This window comes from Cervus elaphus, chromosome 14 (genome assembly GCF_910594005.1).
Source record: "Cervus elaphus chromosome 14, mCerEla1.1, whole genome shotgun sequence".
Taxonomy (NCBI): domain Eukaryota; kingdom Metazoa; phylum Chordata; class Mammalia; order Artiodactyla; family Cervidae; genus Cervus; species Cervus elaphus.
In genome coordinates this window covers 32752908-32767854 of record NC_057828.1, presented here as the reverse complement: position 1 = coordinate 32767854, position 14947 = coordinate 32752908, and the positions used below count along the sequence as shown (strand labels likewise).

Sequence of the window (14947 nt, the reverse complement as noted above, 5' to 3'; positions counted from 1 at the left end):
CAGGCTATTTATCTGTAACTCCATTTTGTTTTCAAGATTTTGGATCATTTTTATTATCATTTTTCTAAATTCTTTTTCGGGTAGATTCCCTATCTCCTCCTCTTTTGTTTGACTTGGTGGGCATTTTTCATGTTCCTTTACCTGTTGGGTATTTCTCTGCCTTTGCATCTTGTTTAGATTGCTGTGTCTGGAGTGGGCTTTCTGTATTCTGGAGGTCTGTGGTTCCTTTCTATTGTGGAGGTTTCACCCAGTGGGTGGGGTTGGACGATTGGCTTTTCAAGGTTTCCTGGTTAGGGAAGCTTGCGTCAGTGTTCTGGTGCATGGAACTGGATTTCTTCTCTCTGGAGTGCAATGGAGTGTCCAGTAATGAGTTTTGAGATGGGTCTATGTGTTAGGTGTGACTCTGGGCAGCCTGTATGTTGACGCTCGGGGCTATGTTCCTGCGTTGCTGGAGAATTTGCGTGGTATGTCTTGCTCTGAAACTTATTGGCTCTTGGGTGGTGGTTGGTTTCAGTGTAGGTATGGAGGCTTTTGGATGGTCTCTTATTACTTAATGTTCTGTGTAGTCAGGAGTTTTCTGGTGTTCTCAGGTTTTGGGCTTAAGTCTCCTGCCTCTGGATTTCAGTTTTATTCTTTCAGTAGTCTCAAGACTTCTCCAACTATACAGCACTGATAATAAAACTTCTAGGTTGATGGTGAAAAGATTCTCCACCGTGAGGGACACCGAGAGAGGTTCACAGAGTTACATGAAGAAGAGGAGAGGGAGGAGGGAGATAGAGATGAGCAGGAGGAGAAAAGGGGGACTCAAGAGGAGAGAGACAGATCTACGCAGTTGTCTGTTCCCAAAGTGTTCTCCGTAGCCCAGGCACCCACAGAGATTCACAGAATTGGACTGGGAAGAGAAGGGGAAAGGAGGAAATAGAGGTGTTCTGAGGTAGAAAACGGAGAGGCAAAAGTGGGAGAGAGTAATCAACACACTCCTGAATAAAAATGGGAACTGAATATTGGATTCTTAAATGTCCAAAATTTGTATCACATACTGAAAAACAAAGATTAAAAATCTAGAGTAGAGGTTAGACTCTTAAAAATACAATAATAAAAACAAAAACACAAAAAATTTTAAAAATATATATGAAGTTCAGCTTAAAAATAGGGCTTCTCTCTTTTTTTTTTTCAAGGTTATAGTGAAATGAAAATGAAAATTAAGGAGTAGTAGAGGAGTAATAGAGGACTTTAAAAGAAAATAAGAGAAAAAAAAAAAGAAAAGAAAAAAAAAATTTTTTTCCTAATTAAAAAAATCGTAAAAATATATGAAAATGAAAGTTAAGGAGTAATGGGGGAGTAATAATGAATTTTAAGAGAAAATAAAAGAGAAAAAATAAAAAAGAAAAGAAAAGAAAAAAATTTAATTAAAAAAAAAAGGTAAAAATATATCTAGGAATTTCTCTGGAGCTGTTGCGATCAGTGTGGGTTCGGTTCAGTTTCAGATAGCTCCTCGTTCCAGCTTACACTTCTCGACATCTATAGGCCCCTTCCGGTGTAGTCGGTGTTACCTACAGAGATTTTAATCTGTTGCACCGGTCACTTCTGAAGCGGTTCCCTTTGTTTATTTGGCTTCTGTTTGCCGGTCTCCTCAGTGTCAAATTTCCGCCCTGACACAGGTGGGCGGATGTGGTCTCTTGTTCAGGTTGGCTAGTTCAGTCCTGCTCCTTTCGAAGACAATGGGCTGCTCTTCTGGGCGCCTGATGTCCTCAGCTAGTGATCAGAAGTTGTTTTGTGAAGTTTGCTCAGCGTTCAGTTGTTCTTTCGATGAATTTGTAGGGGACAAAGTGGTCTCCCCGTCCTATTCTTCCGCCATCTTGGCTCCTCCTGTCTACTGAATTTAATAGTCCTATCATTTTTTTAGTGGCATTCTTAGAATTTTCTACTTAGAAGATCATGCTATCATCAATCAGAGACAATTTTACTTCTTCCTTTTCAATTCAGTGGCTTTTACCTCTTTTCTTGCCTTATGGCTCTGGCTACTATATATTCACAGTACTATATTGAATAGGAATGGTGAGAGTGGGCACCCTTGCCTTTTTACTGATCTGAGAGGAAAAGCTTTCAGTCTTTCCTCATTGAGTACGACTTTTGACATATGCATATTAATAAGTGTGGTATATCACATTCAAAAAATGAAAGAAAAAACCATATGATCATCTCAGTACATGAAACAAAAAGCACTGGACAAAATTCAACATCCACTCACAATAAAAACTCTCAACAAACTGGATAAAAAAGGAACATATTTCAACAAAGTAGGATATATGACAAGTACTTTACCTCCTTAAGGCTCAGGTTCCTCGACTATAAAGCAGGAGTGATGGTCATCAGGTCATGATGATGACTATGTTATAAGTAACTGTGCTTCACTGAATTGTTGTGAAGGTTAGATGAGATAGCAAGAGACACTTAGTACAAAACCTGCCATGTCATAAACATTCAATCAATGCTAACAGACAGTAATGTAGGCTGTGAGTAAGGGCACTGTTAACAAAATCAAGTCAACTCAGACAAAATGGAGACATTTTCAATTACAGGCGCATCCTATGTCTCTAAAATTGACTTCCATGAATCTAACCCCAATCACAGCACAGTTTAAGAACATAAGAATCATCCCTTCTTACTATTGACCTAAGGGGTAAACAGCACTAATAAGATTCTGCTATTTTTTAAGCTACTCTCAAATCTTTATCTGAATTTCAAATTGAGTTTAAGGTGGCCAGAGTCTAATAGTATTTGACACAGTTAACAAAGGAAATGAACTCAAGAGAGCTTAGTTAGAAAACCCCTACAGGTGTGAACAGAGAGTCTTTTGCAAACCAAGAGATTTGGAATTTAATTTGTGCAAGTATGGAGGGGACTTCCAGCCAGCCATCTGTCTGGGAAAGCTTAGAGCAGATAAGAACTTAATTTGTCTGAATGACCTAGGCTTAATTTCACAAACATTTTCACTTCTGAAATGAGCCTAGAGCTTTGCCTTTGAGTGGACATTCAAAAAAAAAAAAAAAAGTCCTAGACATGAAGAAACTAACTTAAATGACTCACAAAAAGTAAGGTATTACTATACATCTGTTAAGATTAAACAACATATGAACATATAATCAATGAATTGTCCCACAGATCAAGCTCATTCAAGACCACAGACAGTTAATTCTATTTCATTTTTTAAAACCTTTCTAGAACTGGTTTGTTCTTTCATCTTTACCTCCCCATTTGCTAAGGTAAATCAGAGACCCAGGATGCAATTATATCAGTTGCCTCTAAAAACAAAGACCAAATATTGAAAGAGCAAAGAAGATAATGCACAGTCTCCCAATGCTTTTGTGGAAGTGGAGTCCAAAATCATGGCTTATGTTATTAGTGGACAAACTATGAAACAGAGTGCATCATTACATGCAGCAAACAGAAAGTAAGCAGAGACAACTCTAGAAATAATTCTATTTAATAAGAAAAGGTGCAACAATTTACTATATATAAACAACATAATCCTTCAAAGAATGTCAAAAATAAAAAGGCTATATTATCCAATAAGTTCTGGGATCTGGGAGAGACAATACACTGTGTGCTATGCTGTGCTGAGTTGCTCAGTCATGTCCAATTCTTTGCAACCCCATAGACTGGCTCCTGCAACCCACTAGGCTCCTTTGTCCATGGGGATTCTCCAGGCAAGATACTGGAGTGAGTTGCCATGCCCTCCTCCAGGGGATTTTCCCAACTCAGGGATCAAACCCAGGTCTCCCACATTTACCATCTGAACCAACAGGGAAGTCCAAGAATACTGGAGTGGGTAGCCTACCCCTTCTAAAGGGGAACTTCCCAACACAGGTACCAAACCAGGGTCTCCTGGATTGCAGGCGGAATTCTTTACCAGCTGAGCTACCAGGGAAGCCCGGACAACATATTCAGTTCAGTTCAGTTCAATTCAGTTACACAGTCGTGTCCAACTCTGCGACTCCATGAACTGCAGTACGCCAGGCTTCCCTGTCCGTCACCAACTCCCGGAGCTTGCTTAAACTCATGTCCATCAAATCGATGATGCCATCCAACCATCTCATCCTCTGTCATCCCCTTCTTCTCCTGCAACGTACTAATCTTTAGTAAATGATGACTTTCACATTAGAGATAGTATCAAGAGATGCTGTTTATCTAAACCCATTCAAGCTAACTCTTTGATCTCTTCCCATGAGAAGTTTCATTTCTAAAAATTCAATAATACTTATCTATGATTGAGATTGGTACCATATGGAGATAAATTTTATGAACCTCTGTAAGCTGAAGAAATCTGATGGCACTGCTTTATTAAAAGGGAATTTCTATTACTGCATAATAGCAATTTAGAATTGGCACCCTAGTTAATTTTGTCACACCATAACTTAGAGAATGTTCAAGTGGGAGGGGACATGGGTAAAGCTATGACTGATTCATGTTGATGTTAGGTAGAAACCAATATAATACTGTAAAGCAGTTATCCTTCAATTATAAATAAATAAAATAAAAAGAATAAAGATAGAGATATATAAGCTGGTAATTTAAAAAAAAGATATACATCTTTCAAAACCATATCCTATAAATGAAATTTTTACTAAAGTATTAAATGCATTGTTATCATTATAATGTTTGCTTTGGAAACTAGATTTAATTGTAAAAAAATCTGTGATGTTTTGTCTTTTCTGAGAAATTGGGTTGGTGATTAAAAAAGTGGATTAGAGTGTGTACTATACTTTTTTGGTTCCATAAACTTTACTAATGTTCAGTAATGAAATGCAGTATGAAAAAAAAAAAAGAATACTTGTAAAATCAGTAGCATGATTCAAATTCCTTCAAGACAGAAAAATTGATTATTGACTATAAAAGCCAGAGGGAAATTTCAGGCTTATGAAAAGATAAAAACAGGAAAAAAAATTTTTTTTTTATCTTTGAAAACAAATCTAATCACCAGAGCTGCTCTCACAAATATCAGAGAGAGAAACTTACTCACAGGCCACCTACCTAAAGTTGTTGTACCTGTCTTTTAAGATTGATTCTCTCAATAAAAGGATGACTGTCTTTCCAATATTTCCTTTTCAGCCATATAGACTACAGAAATACACACATAAGGAGAGCGATACGGATACACACACATCATAAATCACAGGGGACAGGTCAGCTTCATGCTTAGTCAATTCATTCAACATCCTTTCCCAGTTCAAGGCAGCCTCATCTTCCCTGGGGAATTAATTGCCATGTAATCATCACTTGGATTACCAAGCTCTACTCTTTCACTCCCAGCTTTGTAAGAAAATTGTTTTCCTCCCACTTTTTTCAAAAAGAAAAGTTGAGGGGGGAAAAAAATACAATGGTCACTACTATATCCTTCCCCTAATTCCACGTTTGTTAACAATTTGCCACGCCTGCTTCATCTCTCCACACATACATAAACGTGGATGTTCTTTGGCTCATCCACTTGAAAGCTGCAGAAATCATATTTCACCCTAAAATCTCCAGCATGTGATTCTTAACATTCTTAAGATTAATATCTTTTGTATGATCACAAATTATTACTCCACCCAAGAAAATAAACAATTATATAGTATTATCTATTATTCAGTTTGTGTTCAGATTTCACCAGTGGGTGAAAGAACATTTGTTTTAACCCCCTTCAACCTGGATCCAATCTAACTTCATAGATCACAATTGGCAATTATGTCTCTTTAGCTTTTTTGAGGGTAAAGAATAGTTTCTCTCTCTCTCTCTCAGATACACCAATCCACCCACCCACTCATACACATACACACACACACACACACACACACACACACACACAGAGTCTGCTCTTTTATGACAATGACATTTTGAAAAGTTCTGGGAAACTCTTTATTTAATGTCATGTATTTTGAACTTGACTATTCTCCTCTTCAGGCACTTACCTTGTTTTTCTATCCCCCGTGTTTCCTAAAATATTGAATCTGGTACAGGCTTGATTAGCCTCAAGTTAAACATTTTTGAGAGAATATTTCACAATGGGGATGCTCTATCATCCATCTATACTTACATGGGGGATTTCTGTTTCTATGGTAGAGCTTGGCTTTTTGATTTCCTCTGTTTTCTGCCTTACTCGACTACCCTTTTTGAATACCACTATGGACTATAATAATAATAATGTCTGCATGCCCAGTCTTTGCGATCCCATGGAATGTAACCCTAAAAGATGATGCTGTTAAAGTGCTGCACTAAGTATGCCAATAAATTTGGAAAACTCAGCAGTGGCCACAAGACTGGAAAAGGTCAATTTTCATTCCAATCCCAAAGAAAGGCAATACCAAAGAATGTTCAAACTAGCGCACAATTGTACTCATCTCACATGTTATCAAAGTAATGCTCAAAATTCTCCAACCAAGACTTCAACACTACGTGAACTGAGAACTTCTAGATGTTCAAAATGGATTTAGAAAAGGCAGAAGAATCAGAGATAAAATTGCCAACATCCACTGGAAAAAGCAAGAGAATTCCAGAAAAACATCTACTTCTGCTTCACTGTCTACACTAAAGCCTTTGACTGTGTTGATCACAACAAACTGTGGAAACTTCTTCAAGAGATGGGAATACCAGATCACTTTACCTGCTTCCTGAGAAATCTGTATGCAGGTCAAGAAGTAACAGTGAGAACTGGACATGGAACAACAGACTGGTCCCAAATTGGGAAAGGAGTATGTCAAGGCTGTATATTGTCACCCTGCTTATTTAATTTGTATGCAGAGTATATCATGCGATATGCCAAGCTGGATGAAGCTCAAGCTGGAATCAAGATTGCAGGGACAAATATCAACAACCAGATATGCAGATGACACCACCCTTATGGCAGAAAGCAAAGAGGAACTAAAGAGCCTCCTGGTGAAAGTGAAAGAGGAAGAGTGAAAAAGCTGGCTTAAAACTCAATATTCAGAAAACTAAGATCATGGCATCTGGTCCCATCACTTTAAGGCAAATAGATGGGGAAACAATGGAAACAGCGACTGACTTTATTTACTTGGGTTCCAAGATCACTGCCAATGGTGACTGCAGCCATGAAATTAAAAGATGCTTGCTCCCTGGAAGAAAAGCTATAATCAACCTAGAAAGCATACTAAAAAGCAGAGATATTACTTTGCCGACAAAGGTCCGTCTAGTCAAAGCTATGGTTTTTCCAGTAATAATATATGGATGGGAGAGTTGGACCATAAAGAAAGCTGAGCGCCGAAGAATTGATGCTCTTGAACTATGGTGTTGGAGAAGACTCTTGAGAGTCCCTTGGACTGCAAGGAGATCCAACCAGTCCATCCTAAAGGAAATCAACTCTGAATATTCATTGGAAGGAACAATGATGAAGCTGAAGGTCCAATACTTTGGCCACCTGACACAAAGAGCTGACTCTGCAAAAGACCCTGATGCTGGGAAAGATTGAGGGCAGGAGGAGAAGGGAGTGACAGAGGATGAGATGGTTAGATGGCATCACCGACATGATGAACATGAGTTTGAGCAAGCTCCAGGAGTTGGTGATGGACAGGAAAGCCTGGCGTGCTGCAGTCCATGGGGTCGCAAAGAGTTGGACAGAACTAAATGACTGAACTGAACTACACTGTTGCCTGCCAGGCTCCTCTGTTCCTGGTATTTCTCAGGCACGAATACTGGAGTGGGTTGCCATTTTCTCCTCCAGGGCTTACAGACTAGTGGATTGTTACCTATTCTAAATGCTACAATCAGAGTTATTATTCTTTCTTAATACTCAAATTGCCCCAAATTTGACAATTAGCAAATTCTTTAAGCTGCTGTTTTTTAAAAATCTGAGTCTTGAGACTTCCCTGATGGTCCTGTGATAAAGCATCCGCCTGCCAGTGCAGGGGACATGGGTTCGATCCCTGGTCCGGGAAGATCCCACATGCCATGGGGCAGCTAAGCCTGTGCACCACAACTAGTGAGCCTGTGCACCACAATGAGAGAAGCCGCCGCAACGAGGAGCCCGCGGACTGCAGAGCAGCCCTCGCTTGCCACAACTAGAGAAACCCTGCACACAGCAACGAAGACCCAGTGCAGTAAAAAATAAATTAAATTAAAAAAAAATTTAAAACATAAAAATCTGAGTCTTAATACAGTATGATTAAAGTCACCTTTTTTAAGGTTATTTCTCTACTGAAGAAAATCACCTACTCATTCATTCAAATTATTTCAAAAATTTTTCAAGTATTAACCATGTGCCAGATGCCTTTTTAAGTGTTGGGGATATATTAAAGAACAACAGAGTCCCTACTACCAGGGGGCTTACATTATTCATTATGAAGACAAAATTGGAAAGAAAAATAATTACGTAATATATCAGATGGGGGTAAGTGCTTAGGAGAAAAACAAAGCAGTGTATGGGATGAAAAATGATAGAGTTGGTATTTAGAGTAGAGAGAAACCCCTCCAAAGAAATAACACGAGGCAGAGACTCAGATGAATTTGATTGAGTAGCTTGTAGCATCTGGAGGTTAAGAAACCCCAGCCCTGGGAACAGAGCAAGGGGCCTACTTGGAATGTTTGAAGATCAGCAAGAAGGCAGTGTGGCTGGAGTCCAGTAAGCTGGGGGTAGTTGCAGGATGTAAGATCAGAAAAGAATGAATCCTGACGTTCATCATATACTCAGGGCATAACTATGATTTGTTTTTGCTTTGTATTTTTCCCCTCCTTGGGCTGCAGGGCATGTGGGACCTTAGTTCCCCAGCCAGCACCCCCCCTCCCCCGCGCCCGCAGCAAAAGCACAGAGTCTGAACCACTGGATGGCCAGAGAAGCCCCTTGTTTTGCATTTTATAATAAAACAATTTTTTAAGCTGGAGACTGAGCATGGTTCTTAGAGTGGGTTTAAAAAAATATGAACGTGTCCTAACCCCAGGAACTTGTGAAACTCACCTTATTTGGAAGAAGGATATTTGCAGATGTAAAGAGGTTAAGAATCAGGAGATGAGCTCCATCTGCAATTACCTGAGTCGGCCCTAAATCTAGTGACAACTGTCCTTAAAAGAGACAGGAGAAAAGAAGACAGAGAGAAGAGAAGGCCACATGAAGATGGAGACAGAGACTGAAGTCATGCAACCACAAGCCAAGGAACACCTCCCGCATGCTCCTTTATAGGAACAGACAAACGGGTTCTAAAATGTATATGAAAAAGCAAAGGACCTAAACAATTTTTATAAAGAATGAACTTGGAGAACTCACACTATCTGATGCCAACACTTGCTACAAAGTTAGAGTAATCAAGACAGTACACTGCCATAAAGACCGATACACATACCAAAGGAACGGCGCGGTCCAAAAACAGACTCTGGTTTACGGTCAAGTGTCTTTTCACAAAGGTGTTGTACTGGAGTGAACCGTGTGGCCCCGAGACTCATGGCCACCCAGAACCTCAGAATGTAACCTTATTTGGAATCAGGGTCTTTGCAGATGTCATTAGTGAGGATACAGTCATACTGGATTAGGCGGGCCCTAAATCCAGTGATTGGCGTCCTTACAAGAACACACAGAGCAGACACAGACATAGGGGAAGAAAGCCACACGCCAACACAGGCAGAGAGTGGAACTGTGGAGCCAAAAATGCCATGAATTTCTGGGAGCACCAGAAGCTAGGAAGCGTCAAGAAAGGGTTCCTCAATACAATGTTTAGAGAAAGCCCTGCCAAACCTTGATTTTAGACTTCTAGCCTCCAAAACTAGGAGGAAAGACATCTTTCCTTGAAGTTATCGAATTTGTATTAATTTGTTAAGGCAGCCCTAGGAAACTACTACAGTTTTAGTTTGCTGTTGTTTGGTCGGTTGGTTTTTATTGAAACAAAATGAACAAAACACAAAGTTTACTTGAACATGAGTTTTATAGTCAAACTGGCCTGGGTTCCACTGCTTCATCTATCACTACACCTTCCAGAGAATGTAGCCTGTGCTACTCTTCAGACACATCCGACTCTTTGTGACCCCACGGACAGTAGCCCACCAGGCTCCTCTGCCCAGGTGATTTCCCAGGTGAGAATACTGGAGTGGGTTGCCATTTCCTTCTCCAGGGGATCTTCCCAACCCAGGGATCGATCTGTATTGGCAGGCAGATTCCTTACCACTGAGCCATCCAGAAAGCCCAATCGCGTAGGATGACCTGCTTCTAATTAGCCTGCCTACAGCTTCCCCACACAAATAGTCTCCCACCAAGGCACACCTGAACCTTCCTTTCCACTATCAAGGTTTCCCACTCCCCTATTTGCCTTTGAATCTCTGACAAATACAAGCATGGCTGATTCCCTTGTTAGAGCAAGCACTAAATGAATAGCCATTGGCTGGTCTTGTTTGGTTGGTCTTCATTTACTTCCACAACTAGGATAAAAAGAGGGGAGGTCCTCATTTTATTTTTGTGGTGTTTCTGCTCCATATCTTAAAAATCCCTTCTTCTAAGACAGTATGATATATTGCGGACGGGGGCGGGGCGGGGGGGGGTTGCTGCTTTGGAACCAGAGAGACCTGGGTTTCAAGATCTGACTCCTCTAGCTATGACCTTATGGAAGTTCTATAATTTCTTTGAACATCAGCTTCCTTGCCAATGTTCCTGACTGAGGAAACAGTAACTACCTACTGCTAACTGCCCTAAAAAGAGATGATGAACACAGAAGAGGAACAGCGCCTGGCACAGAATAAGTCCTCAGTGAAGTTAGCTGCTGTGATTCGGCTACAGTGTTCAGCATTGAAACACTTAACTCTGTGATTCAATAACCTGCTATTAAGGTTGGTAGCATTTTTTGTTTCTAAGTTATGTTATTAGCAATATGGTGCCAAGTCCCTCATCTTAGAAAGTTAAGGAGAGCATGAAAGTGATGTTCTGACTGCAAGTGACAGAAAACCACCAAAACCAGCTCATGTAAAATCCCACACACAGATCTAAAGTACATCTAGGACTGAAAAGGACTGAATTTAAATTAATAAACAGTAATTCAAGAAACCAGGTTACTACTCTCTCAGGGTGATCAAACGCTTGGTTTGATCACCCTTACTTCTCTGTCAACAGGCTTCTGTTAACTCAGCCTACACATGGCCCTTAAAAATAGCCACTCCAAGACGGTAATGATCTATAACGTGATAGGGATTTGGGTTTACACACGTGTATATATGTCTTTCTGGCTTCCCTGGTGGCTCAAACGGTAAAGAATCTGTCTGCAATGCAGGAGACCTGGGTTCAATCCCTGGGTCGGGAAGATCCTCTGGAAAAGGGCATGGCCACCCACTCCAGTATCCTTGCCTGGAGAATTCCGCAAACAGAGGAGCCTGGCAGGTAGTCCACGGGGGTCACAAAGAGTCAGACACAACTCAGCGACTAACTTTCTTTCACGTGTATATACATTTGTCAACACTCATCTAACGGTACACTTAACACGTACACATTTCATTGTACGTTTGAATCTCTTTTCCTATCTCTTTCATCAAACTTTGACATGTCAAAGACAAAAAGGAAATCGTATTCAATTCTAAATCCCCAACAACAGTACAATGCCTAGCACGTGGCCAAATCCCAATAAATGTTTCATTATTAAACAAAGGAAGACAAACTTACGAAAATGAGAAATTTTACTTACTGGAATTCATCCTGAAATGTGTGTTAAAAGTTCTCATTTTAATTAGTAATTACATTCTAATTAATATAAACAGATTTAAATTTTACTTATTATAAAGAGAAGTGTATTTATTTATAAGCAATTAGTGACAATTACGGGGCAAACTGCTCTGGCTACATGACGCTACCGCCACCTAGTGGAAACAAATGCACATTACCATGACTGCAAACTCCTTAAGAAAATGTCCAACTGGGTTGAGGGACCATGAGCAAACCCATTTCAATCACATTAACGAGGCATCTGATAGGTTCTGGAAATTATGCCAGGTTCCATGAGGACAGGCAAAGATCATGACTGTTTTGATCACTGCTGTGTCACTAGAGTCAAGAAGAGTGACAATATACTTTGTTCATGCGTGTGTTGTATCCAACACTTTGCAACCCTATGGACTGTAGCCCACCAGGCTCCTCTGTCCGTGGGATTTCCCAGGCAAGAACACTGGACTGGGTTGCCATGCCCTCCTCCAGGGGATCTTTCTGACCCAAGGACAGAATCCAGGTCTCCTGCATTGCAGGCGGATTCTGTACTGCTGAGCCACCAGGAGAACCCTGATATACCTGGGTAGCTTTCAGTAAACATCTGTAAGCTGACTGACTAGATTCTAAGGATTAAAAGAAGACTGAGACATGGTCTTCAGTAAAGGCATTCAGCCATCCAAAGCCAACAGAATTTTATCCAGGCCACGGAATATTATTCAACATGCATGCGTGCACACACACATACACACAGACGCAACTATCAAGCCATTGAAAAGAACTAAGGAAACTTAAATGCATATTATACTAAGTAAAAGAAGCTAGTCAGAAAAGGCTACATATATTATTCCAACTATATTACATTCTGAAAAGGGCAAAGCTATAGAGATAGCAAAAAAAAGATCAGTGGTCTCAAGGTGTTGGGAGGAGGGAGAGATTGATAGGCAGAGCATAGGATTTTTAGGGCAGCGAAACTATTCTGTGTGGTGTTTTATTAGTGGAAGCATGTAGTTATACATTTGTCAAAACCCATGGAATGTTCAACCCTAATGTAAACTATGGACTCTAGATGATAATGATGTGTTAGTGTGAGTTCATCAGTTATAACAAGTGTACCACTCTGATGGGGGATGTTGACAGTGGCGGAGCCCGTGCAGTGGGGGTAGGAGGTATATGGAGGCTCTGTACTTTCTACTCAACTTTGCTATGAACCTAAAACTGCTCTTGTAAATGATCTGCTTCTAAAAAACAATATGATTTTTACCCTGATGTTCAAATAAGCAAACCCACATCTAATGAGTACATCAAAACTATGATACTGGTTTTAAATACCTAAGTGAAATGCTCAGTAAATGTTATTTCCTCACCTCTGTGGTGATAGTTTAGTCGCTAAGTCATGTCCAACTCTTGCGACCTCATGGACTGTAGCCTGCCGGGCTTCTCTGACCATAGGATTCTCCAGGCAAGAACACTGGAGTGGGTTGCCATTTCCTTCTCCGAGGGATCTTTCCCAGCCAGGAATCAAACCTGGGTCTCCTGCATTGCAGGCAGATTCTTTACCAACTGAGCTACCAGGAACAGTCCTTGCCTCTGTGGCACAGCCCTAATTCCACATCCCAAGCAGCTGCCATCAAGCAGCTATAAACAAGTCACTGGGTCTTCATCTGTAAAATTAAGACAACTAGACAAAATCTCTCAGTTCCCTTCCTGATATAACATTTTTAAAATTTTAAATGAAGACATAAAACAAGTTAAATTTTTTTAGGGTATAGAGAAAGAAAGAAAACTGTCAAATATTTACAGCATCATACTGACACCAAAATCTGACAAAGAAGATATTAAAAATTACTGTAAAAACTCTAAAAGTGATGCCCAAAAGAACTCAGGGATATGTTAAATGAAAGATATGCTATGAGCACAAAATGTTCAGTCTAGGAATAGAAGGATTATTAAATATTAAGTTTACTCATATAAATAATAACCACACAAATAGGTCAAAAAACAAAAGTTAATGACCATGTCAGTATATGTCAAACATGTTTTTGAAAAAATTATAAAACCACTCCTGATTTTTAGTTAGTTAGTTAGGTAGGTAGTTCAGTCGCTCAGTCGTGTCCGACTCTTTGTGACCCCCTGAATCGTAGCACGCCAGGCCTCCCTGTCCATCACCAACTCCCGGAGTTTACTCAAACCCTTGTCCATCGAGTCGGTGATGCCATCCAACCATCTCATCCTCTGTCGTCCCCTTCTCCTCCTGCCCCCAATCCCCCCCACCATCAGGGTCTTTTTCAATGAGTCAACTCTTCACATGAGGTGGCCAAAGTACTGGAGTTTCAGCTTCAGCATCAGTCCTTCCAATGAACACCCAGGACTGATTTCCTTTAGGATGGACTGGTTGGATCTCCTTGCAGTCCAAGGGACTCGCAAGAGTCTTCTCCAACACCATAGTTCAAAAGCATCAATTTTTCAGCTCTCAGCTGATTTTTAACCCTTAGCAAAACAGCAATAGGTGACTTTTTCCTTAACATAATTGAAAAATGCAAAATGTTATGGTGGTGTTGGTGGTGTAGTAGCTTCCCAGGTGGCGCTAGTGGTAAGATCAGGTTCAATCCCTGGGTCAGGAAGATCCCCTAGAGCAGGAAACGGCAACCCACTCCAGTATTCTTGCCTGGAGGATTCAATGGACAGAAGAGCCCGGTGGGTTACAGTTCATGGGGCCGCAAAGAGTCAGACACGACTGAGCAGCCAAGCACACGCAAAGAGCAGGTAAGCCCAGGGATGTGACACGAAGTAACTTTCCAGCACATTATCAGTAAACCTCCACTGTGTGTGTGCACAACAGGCCACATTTTTATCACCCAACGCAGCACCAAATCTCGAAACAAGGGGAGGGGGAGGGAATCTGATGGAACCACAACCATAGATCTTCCCATTGGCTCCTCTTCCCTGAAAGACCTTGATGAAGGCTGTTCATGCCAGGATGAAGGCAGTTGCTTCAGGCCAGCTGACTCACGTTAGAGCCTGTGTGAGTACGCGGTTCACAGGAGGCAAAAAGAGAAATCCTGAACAAGTATATAGAAATACACTGCCCGAAAAAAAAAAAAAGGGTCATTTTAATATGAAATGAGTTGATGAGAGAACCTGGGATTCGAAGACAGATACACAATCATTAAGAAACTGTCATGCACAGAGATGGTGAAGATGCTTTCATTGTCAAGGATACCCCTTAACTCATCAGTCAGCTAAGCAACCAATCGATAATTTAGGGGGTTCCTACTATGTGCACAC

General features: G+C 40.6%; 1 protein-coding gene and 1 non-coding gene across 2 annotated transcripts in view; both read right to left on the bottom strand.

Moving 5' to 3' along the window:
• SMYD3 (SET and MYND domain containing 3) overlaps window positions 1–14947 on the bottom strand; it is a 709727-nt gene that overhangs the window by 635970 nt on the left and 58810 nt on the right. The gene's annotated exons all lie outside the window — the stretch shown is intronic.
• On the bottom strand, window positions 13166–13237 carry TRNAC-GCA. The gene has a single exon. It is a non-coding gene; the product is annotated as a tRNA-Cys (tRNA).